The sequence below is a fragment of the Juglans regia genome, chromosome 9, assembly GCF_001411555.2.
Source record: "Juglans regia cultivar Chandler chromosome 9, Walnut 2.0, whole genome shotgun sequence".
In the NCBI taxonomy this organism is placed as follows: Eukaryota; Viridiplantae; Streptophyta; class Magnoliopsida; order Fagales; family Juglandaceae; genus Juglans; species Juglans regia.
The window spans coordinates 5,394,818-5,410,697 of record NC_049909.1 but is presented as its reverse complement, the minus strand read 5'-3'; positions in this window follow the sequence as shown (position 1 = coordinate 5,410,697).

Below are 15,880 nucleotides of genomic sequence, written 5' to 3'. Positions count from 1 at the left end.
ATTGCATTGAATTGTTAATGATTATTTCAAATTTCAACTTTGAAAGGTAAACTCTCTTTGTAGAGCGACCCTCCCCCTCTCTCTCATAAAAAGGCAAACTCTCTCTCATAAAAAGCCTCCAGATCTGATTTTCGCCGGAGAAGAAGGCGGCCTCCTCCTGCTTCTCCCTCTCCATTCCTTTTTTATCCATCTACCCACATTGTCTATCAAGGTAGTCCTTCAAGGTCGAAAAAGACTGTATACGCATAGCACAAGAAAAATCCTAGGCCGCAAATCGTCAGAGGATAGTGGTGGTTTTGTGAAAATTACCATGCATGGTCCTCACGTGCCGCTCACAGCTGCGTGCGGTCCTCATCACTTGTCACTCCTTCCGGCAGCTTTTCTCGTCACACGCACCGGATCACAAGAATCATCACAATCAAATATTCCAGATCTGACTTTTGATGCTAAAAAGAGATAAGTGTGTTGCCTTCATGAGCTATCATAGATTTCAAAGTCTATTGGAGTTGATCTAAACTATAATCCATCCGTTTTTGTATCTATGTTACTGTTTTTCTTATTGTTTTCCTAATTTTTTAGTATAAAAAAAAAGTTTATCTTTTGGACGTTTGTATATAGAGGTTGAGTCATTTCTTTCTATGAAGGGTGAGGTCGAGTCTCTATTTAGGCAGAGTGTTGTCTCTTGGATGTTTATTTGTTGAGAGTATCAGCAGTAGTGAAGACCAGACCAGTCACAAAAGAAAATAATATATTGGTGGAGCTCTGAATATACTAATTGGTTTATGAGGTAATAATTGATATGAGAATATCCCTACATGTATCCGATCATCGATGTAAGTTTTTCAGATAAATGAATGATGACAGTTTCCCCTTAAAAAAAAATTCTATATTGCGCCGCATCTACTTTTCAAGTCTATATTCCAAAAAATGACCAAGATGATTCAATCACCTCAAGGACGGCAAATTATGGGCATTAATTAATTAGAACATGTGAAGCACTAACTCTATACAGCATTTCATTACAATGGGCCACAGAAATGAGGAGGTTTTGGTTTTGGTTTTGGTTTAAAGGTTGGTTTACTTGTCTATATCATGAGCCATCAACACACTGTTACTTTCTCTCATGTCACGTTTCTTATGCATCTTAATAATTTAAAACATGATGATTATATGGCTAATAAGCTCATTAACCTAATCGTCCTATGTCATGATGAGAAACGAACAATGACCCAATTGTCTTTTGTGTATATTCTGGAACAAATCATCATAAATTTACATGATAGTTTAAATAGCAACTGCCATCAAACATGAGAGTTTGAAATTCGATTTAATGCACAAAAAGAAATTAAGAAACAAAGATAGGAAAGACTGCGTGAGATTTAAACAAAAATATATAATTTTATATTTGTCTTAATGTATATATGGTATAATGGAATTGTAATTTTTGCACGGACTGTGAACTTAAGATGAACACAACAAATGAAATAATAGACTTAGAATTGATCAGTTTAATTTGAATCGTGTCAATTTGACCCATTTATTCGATACATCATTTATCGTTATATACAGTTCCACAATACCCATGGTATAGACTTTGAAAAAATCTTAATGATTCATAAAAAAAAAAAATTTATTGACGGATTTATTCCCAAATACTTATAAAATTAAAAAATAAAAAAACTAAAAAATAAAAATTACATGCATCTATTGCGATAATTGTTTCAGATTTTACAATTGTGGAAGAGTGAAAACCTAATTTTCAATCATGATACTTATTTAACTTTTGTATTTAATGGAATATTAGATTAAAAATCTTTAAAATTCAAACACCGAAGATTGAGGGTTGGTTTTACAAACTATCTTATCTTATCTCATCTCATCTGTTTATTATAATTTTTTCAAATTCTAACATAAAAATAATATTAAAAATTTATACTCTAACAATATTTTATTCAATTTTTTACTTTTATATAATCTTATCTTATTTTTGTAACCAAATGGAACCTGAAACTCTACAAATCATACAACCTTCGTCATTCTCGAGAATAGTTGATAAAGCCAACTTAATTCCCTAAGAGCATCGGCATTGATTTCATCAAATTCATCTCTAAAATTAAGTTAAAAGTATATATTTCACATAAAACTAAAATCATTCAAGATATAATCCCATGTTAAATTAAGAAATTCTATTTACAATCCTGACTGAGAGACTGCGTGTGCAGTTTCATTGATAAATATGGATAAAATAAGAAAACATCATTTTAAAAAAGATATTATTATAATTTTAAATTTTTTTAAACATAACTGTATGAGTTTGCATGAACAGTCCTCATTTGAAAAACTGTATGTAGACTAATTCCGTTAAATTAACCAGAATAATAATATAATATTATTTTTTAATAATATTTTATTTTATTTTATTTTATTTTATTTTTTATATTTTACAACCAGTACTCTAACCGTAAGGTAATTAATAATTTAATAACTCAATATTTTATCGAGCATTCCATTGTGATTTCTGCCTATTAGTCCTATGGATATTGTCAAATCTGTAGAAAATGAATCCTATGAAATTCATATCCTTTGTTCTTATCATGATTATTCTACAGACTATAAACATTATATTTCTTTTACTGAAAGTTAGAGAGATATTTTATCTTTAAACTAATATTGTGTTCAGTAAGTGAAGTAGTCTAGATTGCATAGTTTATTATTATTCAAAAATAATTTATTATTATTTATAAATTATTTATTATTATTTACAAATAATTGAGATGATCGAATAACGTAAAGGGAGGCGTCGTACGTACTAGCATTCACGAAATTGCCTAAGCATAAAATCTTGTACCAGTCAAATTTGCTTACATTAGTAGTTCGGGAAAAATCAAGTTAATTATTTAGTCACTACTTGCATTATGTGACGATTGTACATTTATATTTTGAGAAATATTCTAGCCACAAAGAGATTACATAAAAATAATCTCACAAACTGACGTGTCTTGATGTGGTTTGTCAGATTATAAAATTATTTTTATTGTAAAGTAGATTTAACGGATTAGATAAAACCACGTCAGATTGTGGGATTGATTTTGTATAATTTCTTTGTAGATGTAGTAATCCTCTTATATTTTTGACTGTTTGTGATATTTATGAGATAATTGGTTGATGTTTAAGCAGATCATGATGATGTTTTAAAAAATGATGTATCGTGGAATGTTGAGACTTGAGATATGTGTGCTACAACAATGTTTAGAATCAATTATATATAATATTGGTGCATTACATATATATATATATAAATTTTTTTTTTTTGAAAAAATATATAAAGTTATTATATCATGACATCATGTAATGTTGGTATTAACTTATTTAATTTATTTTGCCATGAGTTGTACCAGTAGGAATATTCAGCCGACCCGGCCAATATTCACATTTTCAACGCGACCTGAAATTCTTTTGGACCGGACGAAAATTTTCTAAGGAATGGAAAAATCGCCAAATCACTCGATCACTGTTCCGAAAAAATAATTGGTCTTTTCGACTGAACCATGGTAAAACGCTGCAAATGCGTTTTTGCAGCGTTAAAAAGCTGAAATACGAACATTATTTACAGGGTAATTTACAAGATTAGCAATAAAAAAAAATCACTACAAATAAATATTTTTTGTGATGATTTTTGAGTTTTGCTAGTTGAACTTTTAAGTGAGTCAATAATTGCGACGATTTTTTACGTCGAAAAAGGTCCTATTTCTTATAGTGCTAATTCCAATTTTATTTTATTTCCTTAGTTTTAATTTTTTTTTTTTAGTGCTACTTAAGTACTAAGGTTTTTTTTCTATATCGGCCTGTTCCAAGTAGTGAAGCCCAACAATTTAGTAAATACATTTGAATAGGGTTGAAACTCGACTAATCTAATTCATTTTTTTAGTTTGACCCGACCCGACTCCAGAACCATACAACCTGATCTGGGCCGACCCTACCCGAGATTGGAAGCACAAGGTGCAACGTACTCCTCCGCAACGATGAGAACTGCCTTTTATTGACTAGGTGAGGTCTGGGGACTGAGCTGGGGTTCAAAATCAACAAGCTGGGGTGAGGTTTGTATAAAATCTATTAGAGAGATCGAAATCGATTTCGAGGCACTCCTTCAACTTCCTTCTTCCAAAGGCTTCCCGTCACAGCCACTCTTCTCTTCAGCCAACCTTGCTTCTCTCTCCACAGTGCAAATATTCCAACGCCAACATAAGTTCTGCCGCATAGAACCTAAAGACCATAAAAAGAAGAAAAACGATGATGTTAGCTCGATAACATCATGTTAGTGACGAAAGCGATGAAAACGTAAAGGACGTGGGGCTGGAACATCATGTTAGCGCGGGAAGAATGGGTAATTTCCAACCCATTTTCGCTTGGAAACCAAACAGAAGGATTTGTCTTTCTGCTCAAAGCAGATCCTCTTGTATGCGCTGCAGTTCTTGTCATTCTTCTCAATCAGAGCCTTGGAGACAACCTTCAAAGCGAGCTGCTTATCTGTTTCAGCGGGTTCGACCTGCAATTTACTTCAACCTGCTTTTTCGGGTCGACTTGAGTCGGGTCACACGGAAGGACGGACAGCCGAGTTCTAGAGTTTTCTGCACAGGCCTAAATTTGAATAATTTGATATGATTTTTTTTGTTCTATTTTCATATATGGTATTATAGATTTGTTTATTTGGTTTTTATGAACAAGAAGAGAGGGAAGCTCTACTTTCTCCCACCCTCCCTCCCTCCCTCCTCTCAAATGCTGTTTTCTCTAAGTGTTTAATTTTTAAGTCAGTGTTTTGGTTTTGTTTTCGTATTTTCCGGTCAAAGCATGGAGAAGCGATGTTTGATTTTTCCGGTGGCCAATGACCACCACGCGCCCCACCGCGGGGTTCTTAAGCCGGCAATCTTTTAGATTGCCGAAGGTTTCGCTAAAAGTAGCGGCGGGTGATCCATACGTGTGGGTCAAAATGTCGCGTTGCCTCCAACCACCACCATACAAAGGGCTTTACTGCCACCACACGCGGCGTTTCTGGGGTCAACGATCTCAGTAGCTTCAGGATCGATAGTCTGGCACACTCCTAGCATGGCGCATGTCCTTCATGAGCCATTACAGCCTCCTTGCTCAGTGTTTTTTGGGTTTTCAGTGTATTTCAAGTTTCTATTTTATTGTATTTTTGTTTTTTCGATTTTTCCTAAGTAATTCTGTTATGTTGCTTGTGTTAGGTAAAAATAAAAAGAAATAGGCTATTGAACTTATTGTCCATAGCAGGAGAACCCTCTTCTCCTTTAGAGAATGGGGAGTGGTTATCCCTCTCCTCCTTTGGAGAATGGGGGTTGGTTATATTGTTTTTACAGAGTGTTATATTCTCAGATAAATCAGGATTAAAATCTCTGTTCTTATAGAGTCACATATCTCAAAAGGTTTTGTTATTAGAGAGTCTATAGAAGTTAAGATAATACCCGTCACAAAGAAATTTATGTGCGAAAAAGTCCCAAACAGATGAATAGTTTGGCTTGTAATCTTCATTTTTTCATATATTTATCAGTCACAATTGTAACTTCTATTAATGAAGTCTATTTTTCATAAATAAATAAAAAAATCTAGCTTATCTAGGTGAATATTCATTCTTTTGAAGAGAGTTATCCCTCTAGTTTGTCAGATAAAGTAATGCATGGTTTTTGAAACTTTATTTCAGAACTTTTAGAATTAGAAAATGCATATAGTTTATAAAAAAACATTGTCTTGTTCAAACCATCAAAATAATTTGTATATAAATGATAATATATATACACACACACCGCACTTATTATGTAATCAGAGAACTAGTTTGGCCTAGTAGTACTATAACCCTCCAAGGGATTTGGGTTGCTAAGCTTAGTATAAGCTATGGTGCCCTGTAGTTCTTTAGCAAGGAACTACGTGCCCAATATGCAAGCGGGTAGGGCTATAATCGAGCCAAGTCAAGCTGATTTTGGCTTATCGAGCTCGACTCGACTCAAAATACTCGACCTCAAGATTTTTATTTATTCTTTGTTCGAGCTCGACTCGGTAAGCTAAATTCTCAACTCGAGCTCATCCCACAAACGGCTCAAGTTTGAGCTCGAGCTCGAATTGTTTATTTTTTAAATTTTTTTTGAATAAGATTTAATAATTATTAAGTTAGATAAATAATATTGAATTTATACAACTAACAAGTAGAACCTCTATTGAATTATAAGATTTTAAAAATTTATAAATAATTAATATCTAACTAGTTGATATTTATCTATAATAATAATATATTATATGCCTACATATATTAGTAATCATACACATAATATGATAGCATATATCTCTTTCATATGTGGTTCTCATATACTAGTATATAAAATTATTAAATTTTATCGACTAATTATTGTACAAATTATAAAATATACCTATGAAGTATACTCAATATATAGACATAAGTAATTAGATTACATATTATATATTTAATTATAAAAGTATTATGCTTATATTATTAGCTAATAAATATATATGTATATATACATAGGTATATGTATATATTTATCAATATATGAATGAGTTTTAATCGAGTCGAACTAACTAGTTGACTCGAGTATAAACGAGCGGGCCTTAATGAGCATTAGCTGAGTCGAATCGAGTTTTGTTGAGTATGTGTCATTTACTAATCGAGCGGGTATCTGCTTTCACGGACAATTTTATTTATTTTCACGAGTCGAGTTCGATTCTAGTTTAACCAGACGAGTACTGAGCGGGCTATCGAACAGCCCTACAAGCAGGTCAACTATATCACTTTCATTCTTGTGAGTTTTGAATGTCCATATGCAAAACACACGTTTGTAATAACAAATCACAACAGAAATAGGTAAAGGGGATTAGTCGAAGACTAATCTATTAGTACTAGAGAATCATACAAATACTTCGTTACTAATAATAGTAATATCCATATGCCACTATCGCTTTGTCCCAAATTTAATTATACATAATCATAATCATCACTTACATCAAAATATAATGAGCCATAGAGTGTTCATCACCAGTTACACTAAACATTTTGAATTACAAGAAAATGTAAAACTAAATGGAGATAAGCCTTTCTCCTCAAGCTGGGTGGGTCTTTCTTCATCGAGATAACTTTCTTGGACTACATCTACATCAAAATCTATAATTTCGAAGAGTGAAATCGTAGTGGGACTATGAGATGAAATCCGAGTAAGTTAAAAAACCTATAACATTACTAATAGTGAGAAATAATGGTGATGAATATGCATGCACCAATTCATGTAAATAAAGCTGAAAACCCATAGATTTTAAGCATAGTGAGGAATCACCCTTTGAGCAAAACATATATATTCATAAACATCATAAGAACAACAAGTACAAAGAATCACTCAACCCATTCAACGTGGAGAATCTCTCAACCCGATCAACACGTAAAACACATCATCAAAACACAACAGAGAATCACTCCACCCAGTCTACATGGAAACCCCTATACTCGGTGAACTTGTGGAATACCTCTACTAAATCATCATAAAGAACACTCCACCTGATCAATACAAAGACACTCTACCCATGATATCATGTGAAGTCATATGAAAACGCCCCATCCCGATCATCATTGGAAATCCCATTACCCGTTTGCAAGTGAAATCCAAAATTAATGTTAGCTAGACACACAATAAATGTGTGGTTTAGCGAATGTCTTCTTCTCTAGTTATTTCACAAAACCTTTAAAAGAGTGTGAAAATTGGCATTTTCATATCTAGAAATTTCGTTGCGTTACTTGATCTTATAATATTACCTTACTCTCTTTTATTTGTATAATAGTGATGAGAAACCTCAAGTTGTAATTAAGGGAAGAAAAAAAAGCAAGAGCTATTTATATAGCAACACAAAGTAATTCTACTCATCAGTCATCAATATTCACAACGGATGTATAATATCTTTGTTAATGCCTTAATTTGTGCAACAGACCGGAATGGAGGAATGAATTATCCATGGCCCACGATAGTGATTCAGGCGTCGATACAATACCCTTCACATTCATCCATAAAATAGTAATAAATAACCAAATAAAAATAAATAGAGAGAAACACAAAAATTTACATGGTTCGACATAAAATCCTACATCCACATATTGTTTTTGGGCGAAATCAACTATAATAGGTGATTTTACATTCTTTCATGACCTCACATATCTCTCAATACAATGGAGGAATTTAGGAAAGATCTTTTGGAGTCGCTATGTGTGATGGACTTTGCACGTAAAGAGCTTTTATGCAAAGCCTCTGGAGAGCCTATGGAGAGTTCATCAGATTTGTAGGGGATCTCCTCCTTATATAGAGGTCTAGAGTCCAACTTGCATTGTGAAACATTTTCCTTTTAGAAGCCTGAGTCTCTTTCCTTTTAGGAGTCTGTGTGTTTTCCTCTTAGGAGCCTGAGTCAACATGGCTTATCTCTTATGTGCTTTATCTTTTAGCTTGGTTTTCAGCCTTATCTCTTAACTAAATTATAGGCTGCTGATTTGACTCTAATAGATACCCGCGATTCTTAAGGGCGATTTGCTGGACAAAAAATCCTTGATAATCTTCAAGTCAATAATTTGCAGAATAAAATTTGAAAATTGGTCACTAGTTTCCTATTTGGTCCCTAGTTTTCTGTTTGCTTTGTGCTAAGTGGTGAGGAGCTCGACTTGGAGAGATAGGTGAGAGATATACTCAACCGCGTTAGGTATGAGTACAAAGCTCTGATTTGGTGGGAGATGTACTCGACCGCATTAGGTGTGAGTGTTGAGCTCTGATTTGGTTTAAGATATACTCGACTACATTAGGTGTGAGTGTGGAGCTCTACTTTCGCGAGAGATGTACTTGATCGCATTAGATGTGAGCGCGGAGCTTTGCTTGGGCAAGAGATGTACTTGATCGCATTAGGTGTAAGCGTGGAGCTCTGCTTTGAGTTTGTTTACTTGCGTTGATGTTTGCCTGAGAGATTGTTTATTGTCAGCAAAGAGTGTTTATTTCCATGATTGGTTCTTTGTGAGTATTTCCGTGATCATTTTTTCTATTGTTGGTAGTAATGGATTTTCTGCCCCATGGTGTAAATCGTTGTTGGTGTTCCCATTTTGGGGTTGATGTTGTAGTTTGTTTGCAATAATCTGTGCCCAAGTGGTCAAGAAGCCCGTTGAATCCCTAGGTCCATTTTAGATGGTTGTCGAGCCCGTCGACTCGTTCTCGAAGGAAAACCGTGCAAGGCAGTTGTGGAGCTCGGAGGCTCGTTCCCAAAGGTAACCTGTTGGCGGCAATTGTGGCACGAGATTAAATACTCAGTGTTTGCTGGAGAAGATGTTGTGCTTGTATTGTTGTCTAGGTGAGAGGGGTCGAGCAGTCTAGAGAGCTGCCCGCCTGTTGGGCGCCTGGGACTTGGGAGGTCAGGCAGTCCTTGACCTTTCTCGCTTGTTGGCTTGTCATGAGGGAGGTTGGGAAGTTTGAGGACTTGTCTCGCCTGTTGACTCTTGGCAAGGTGTGAGTGGGGTCAGGCGATTCCTGACCTTTCCCTTTTTCATGGGCACCGCGAGTCTTTGGACTAGTCATTAGTGTTTAAGGGTCGCATGTCTATTGACCTCCATGCTCTATTTCCTGGGCATCGCGAGTTTTTGGACTCGTCATTGGTATTTAAGGGCTGCGTGGTCTCTTGACCTCCGAAACTTTTTCCTAGGCACTGCGAGTCTTTGGTCTCATCATTAGTGTTTAAGGGTTGCGTGGTCTGTTGACATGTGCACCTTTTTTCGTGGGCATCGCAAGTCTTTAGACTCGTCATTGGTGTTTAAGGGTTACGTGTTCTGTTGACCTATGCACCCTTTTTTGAGCAACGTGAGCTTTTGGACTCACCATTGATATATGGGGGGATGCTTGACCGCACTGTTGTGGCGGGAGGCTAAGTTTGACCACCCTAAGAGGTTTTCACAAAAAACCAAATAGGTTAGTATAATATAAATTAAAAGTTTGAGATTTGTAAATCTGAGCCATTCCGCTAGAGTGTGGTGAAGGCTGGTGATACATGGGCGATGCCTATAGGCAGCCATGTTTTAGCATTGATGAAGGCCCATGATGCCCGCAATCGATACTGAGCGGTCTATTCTGATGAAAACAGATTAATAAGCCTGGGCGGCACCTAGGAGGGGCTTTTGTAGTCGATGTTCTGTGTTACGCGGGCGATTTACTACGAAATATATTTCTTGAGCATGTAGCCACTCAGATTCTCGTGGAACCTTGAAGAGTTTCGGTGGGAAAAGTCTCTAAAAATCAAATTTGTTAGTAGAAAAACTAAATTCAAATAACAAGTTTGAGAGAGACAAACCAGAGCACTTTTTGCCCTTACTTTCTCCATTTTTCCCAACTGGAATTGTTTACTGCCGATCAATTTTTGCGTAGTGGAAGCTATTTATTTCTTACTCATGTGGAGTCTATGGCGGCGAAAAACACTGATGGTTCGGATAGTTGGCAATGGTGGCTTCACTCGGTCAATGAGGGTGGTGAGTAGCTTTCATGGCGTGAAACCTTGGTCGCCCCAGCATGAAACCTAAACGTACTGCATGCTCATTGCCTGCTAGAGGTGTTGTGTTCTGGTTGTCTGCCATAAGGGTCGCGAGCTCGGTGGGAGTATCACCTATTGCCAAAGGCTATGTTCCTTTAGGTGAGGTCATTGCCTGCCACTGCGGTGCGGGGACCGTGGGAATGCTCCTTCTTGTTGGCAGTAGAAAACGACAGCTAGTCAGGTGGCAACTGCTGGTGGTCTACCAGCTCACGGCCATCTTCGTGTGGTGTTTCTCGGTACTCCAGACACCATTTACGGTGACTCCATTCTTGTTGGAGGTCTGCCAGCTCAAAGCCATCTTGGTGTGGCTCTTCCTGATACTCCAGTCGTAATCAACGGTAATTCCATTCAATCAGGAACAAGCTAGATCTCCTCGCGTCGGTAATAGAAAATTGTGTGAGCGACAATCGATGTCTAGAAAGCTTCCCGTTGTGTGTACTGGTGAGAATGAAGAAGGACGGTGGCAAGGATCGTGACGGTGGTGGCAGAGAGTACCGTCGATGATTTATAAGCACCATGCCGGTGGGCGATGGTGGATCTGCACCTTTGATGTTACCGTTGCATTTGTGAGGGGCTGGTGGCAAGGAGGTCGAACTTAGCGTAGGTACAATCATGAGGTGCATTGCATTTGGGCTCTTCGTGGGGACTAGGGACCACCATGTTGGCGATAGAATACTTCGGCAAGTTCAGTGGTGCTAGTTGGTTACTCTTATGCCAGCTTCTAGGCTCTCGGCTGTGACAATCTGACGGTAAGACACCAATCAGCTCTGCTTGGTTGTTCGTCCAGGTGGCCGGATTCGGACTGCGCCTCGTGATAGGAGCAATGACTGCAAGCCCTGCACATGAAAGAACTGGGTGCACGGTGCCCCCTTACGTCTGCATTGCATGACATGCACAGTGCATCCATCATGTGTGTAGTGCATGCCATGCACTCCACTAGATTGCTCTTTTCTTTTTTAATAGGTTTAACGAAATAAAAGGAAAAATAAAATATTAAAATAAAAAAAATTTCTCTATTAATTTGGAGACGATCTCACGAGTCGAGGAATCATCATCCTTCCAATTTCGGTGCAGAATATTAGTCGATCCCAAAGACGGCGCAAACTGTTAATGCCTTAATTTGCACAACAGACTGGAAGGGAAGAATGAATTATCCCCAGCCCACGATGGTGATTCGGGCGTCGATACACTGTTCTTTGAGTTCATCCATAAAATAAAAATAAATAACCAAATAAAGAGAAACACAAAAATTTACGTGGGTCGGCATAAAAGTCTACGTTCATGGATTGTTCGGGAGAAAAATTCACTATAATGGGTGATTTTACAATCTCTCATGGACTCACATATCCCTCAATATAATAGAGGAATTTAGGGAAGATCCTTTAAAGTCGTTATGTGTGGTGAAGTTTGTACATAGGGAGCTTCTCTGGAGAGCCTTTAGAGAGTCTGTGGAGAGTTCGTTAGATTTGTGGGGGATCTCCTCCTTATAGAAAGGTCTATTCTCTTGGAGTGATTGAGTCCAATTTACCTTGTGAAGCCTTTTCCTTTCGTGAGTTTCTTTCATTTTAAGAGTATGTGTGTCTTTCCTCTTAGGAGTTTGGGTCAACTTGTCTTATCTCTTCTTGGTTTTATCTCTTAGCATGATTTTCTGTCTTATGTCTTAGTTAAATTATAGACTGCTGATTTGACCCCTACAATCGTCATCTTCTTTTATAGTTCAATAACATTTATGACTCCATCACTTAAAGAAAACTAGAATAATACTAGTTTTAAATAAAAATTAACAATCTAATTAAAAAAAATTATTTTCTGTTTAATGATTTTGCATTTAAATATAAATTAGTAATTTAATCACATATATTATTTTTAATTTGATAAATTTAACCAATGAAATTATTTAATTTTAACTTAATAATAACACAAATGGGGAATGGATGGAGTAGCTTTATATCATATCCCCATTTTTGTTTATAACTTTATACATTGTATATTAAGATAATTGATAATGTGGCCTTACATATTACATATAAAAACAAAGTTCAGTACTTTCAAATTTATATAATGTATATAATATATGTACAACTGGCCGGCTATATTTTTAAAGCCTGGCAGTAATTAAATTTACAATGGAGACAAAAGATTTTATAATGGACAATAGGAAAATATCTTAGGAAAAGGACAATGCTAGGATGCACATTATTGTGCACCTCAAATATGCACACCAGTTTAAAAAGATATTTTTTTTTCTTTTTCTTTTAAATAGTTTTTAAACATCTTTAACTATTAAAAAAATAAAAATTTACTAATAATCGATTTTCTAACCATTAAAAAAATCAAATTAAAATTTGAATACATGAGTAAGTACATTTAGGAGTCATACTATCATTTTCCTGATAGGGGGTCGAGAGTGTTGTCTCCATTTTGACGGATATTTTTTTTTAATGATTAAGGAAGTGATTATTAGTGAATTAATTTTTTTAAATGTTTATAAATATTTAAAAAATACTTCAAAGAAAAAAAAATCCATTTACATTTGTTGGTATAATGTGGGGCACCATTCACGGTCTCTTTGACATTGTCCATATCTTTATCATAAATATGAATAACAAAATGATATTTTGCTTTAAGATTTTGTCACCTTAAAGTTACTGTTTGGGTATTTTAATTTTTTTCTTAATGATTAAAAAAATGACTATTAATAAAGTGATGTATTTTTTTTTAAATATAAGATCTTCAAAAAATATTCAAAAAAAAAAGAAAAGAAAAAAAAAGTATAATTGTACTAATAGTAAATTTGAGGAAACTCATGGCCCATGGGCTGAGTAGCACCATCCATATGATTAAATATATATATATATATATAAATATATATATTTGTCCCATTAATATGAACAAAGACTAAAGAGAACTGGTCTTTTGGTACTTCAAAAAACACAAAAAAAGAACTGGTATTTGGAAACCAAAGGCAAAACCAGAGGAAAAGAAAAAGAAAAGAAACAGAACATCTCAGCAAAAATTATGACGTGTTTGACCCTCCTTGTCTTGAAAGTTTATTCATTCGAAGGTTGTCCTTGGCTCTTATTATTAATTTATTCTTAAATCTTAAAATTAGTCATGCTCGTGCACAGGGGTAGAAGGTGAAACGTTATAAGAGCATCCATACGCATCCCAATATCACTATTATCTTTAAATTATTTTTAAGTTTAAAAATCTCATTTCATTTTATTCTCTATTTTAAAATTTTAATTTAAGGGATGAATAGTAATTCTTTAAATATAAAAAATTACTATTTATCCCCTAAATCATCTTTTATTAATATTTTATTCTAATAAATAAAATACATTCTTCTTCTAATCAATTATATTTTCTCTTATATCCATATTTATTATAGTTTTAAATAATAGTTTTAAAAATAATTTAAATAATTACTAAAATATAAAAATAATAATTTTAAAAATATTATCAAACCCGTAAAAAAAATTTTAAATTTTTGTTTAAAATATTCACTATAGTAATAGTTCAAAACATAAGAAAAAATATTAAATAGTTAAATTTGTAAATAGAAGTGAGAGAAAAAAATAATAAAGAAAAAATAAAAAAATATTATTTTAATAGAATTGAAAAAATGATAAGAAATGTGATGTAGAAGACTTTAGAAACATGGATAAAATTTAAGAAAAATTTATAGAAAGTGTCATTTTTAACTAAATTATAAGAAATTTTATAAATAACCTGATATGAATGTTTTAAGGGGACGAATACAAAATGTTTCAAATTATTTAAAATTTAAAAGAATAAATTTAATATCTTTTAATGTAGGACGGGATGACATGACTTAACAAAAATAGGACTTTTCTATTAAAAAAACTAAATTCGATTACTACCTGTGAGGTTCGTGAGTAAGAATTTTGCTCCTGGCTTTCATGTCAGTGCGTTGGACAAAAAAAGTAGATTCATAAAACAAAACGTTTTAGATTAGAAAGCAAAATGTTTTGGTACATATGCTTAGGGGTACAGGACAGAAGCCTTGAATTATTGCCTCATTTTGATGCCACATCCCACGCACTCCATAGAGTGTAGGTACATATGAACATAATTATATTCACAAATTGGCACTCACTATTCATGACTCATGGGCTGAAGAGGTGCAGTCTCGAGTAAATGAACACGTGAGGCAAGCCTACTAAGCAGATTTGTCTCGTTTAGACATTGAAAACGTTTCATTTTTTAAATTTTTATATAAAATATAATAAATAATTTAAATTTTTTAAATTTTAAAATAATAATAATATTAAAAAATAATATTTTAATAATATTTTATTTAATTTTTATCATCTCATCTCATTCCATTGCCAATTTGCCACTGACCGATTCTAGTTCAGGAAATTTACTCTCTCTTTATTGCATAAACCTTACAAGGTCTTTGATGGGCCCCGACCATGGATATGCTCACTGTTTAGTCAAATTACTTGTGTTAATTAATGTCCAAACATGGCATAGCTAACTGCCTTAATTAAACCACTCCTGATTTTAAATGAATGCTTTGTCTGCTCCTTTATGAATGTTAGCTAAAAGTTAAAAGATGTTTGTTCGGATTGTGGATATGATTAAACCCTGGTTTTGCTTAACTACTTGAGAAATGACAAAACTTATTATTATATAGCAATTTGCTTATAATTATTAATAAAATAATGTTATTTTAAATATTATTTTAATTTAATGGATTTAAATTTAATAAAATATATTATTATATTTAAAATTATCTATAAATTGTGAATAGATTGTAAGCTTAGATCAAGACTATCTTGTAGCTTTGCGTTTGGAGGGTTGGGCAGGTCTAGAGCAAGTCTAGAGGAAGGTTGAAAAATTTAATTAAGAAGTTTCAAGTGGAGATGTTTGCGATATTAGAGCCGTTTGGGGCTCAGGGTCGTATGGCAACACTGGGTTCTTTTTTGAGTTTCCACCATTTTCTTTCTAATGAAAGTCAGGATGGTAAATTGTGAATTTTTTGGAAGGATTTAAATGCCTTTGAGATGGTTTCATTTACGGCACAGATGGTGTCAGGCTAGTTTAGTAAGGGAGGACAAAGGATCATGGTGTCTTTTATCTATGCGTAGTGTTCTTATGTAGATCAAAGAGAGCTATGGAGGAGTCTGGTAGAGACCCATGTTTCGGATGCCCCTTGGTTGGTTTTAGGTGATTTTAATATTATTAGAGTGGATGCGGAAAGAATTGGTGGAATCCAAGGCCTCTTGTATCG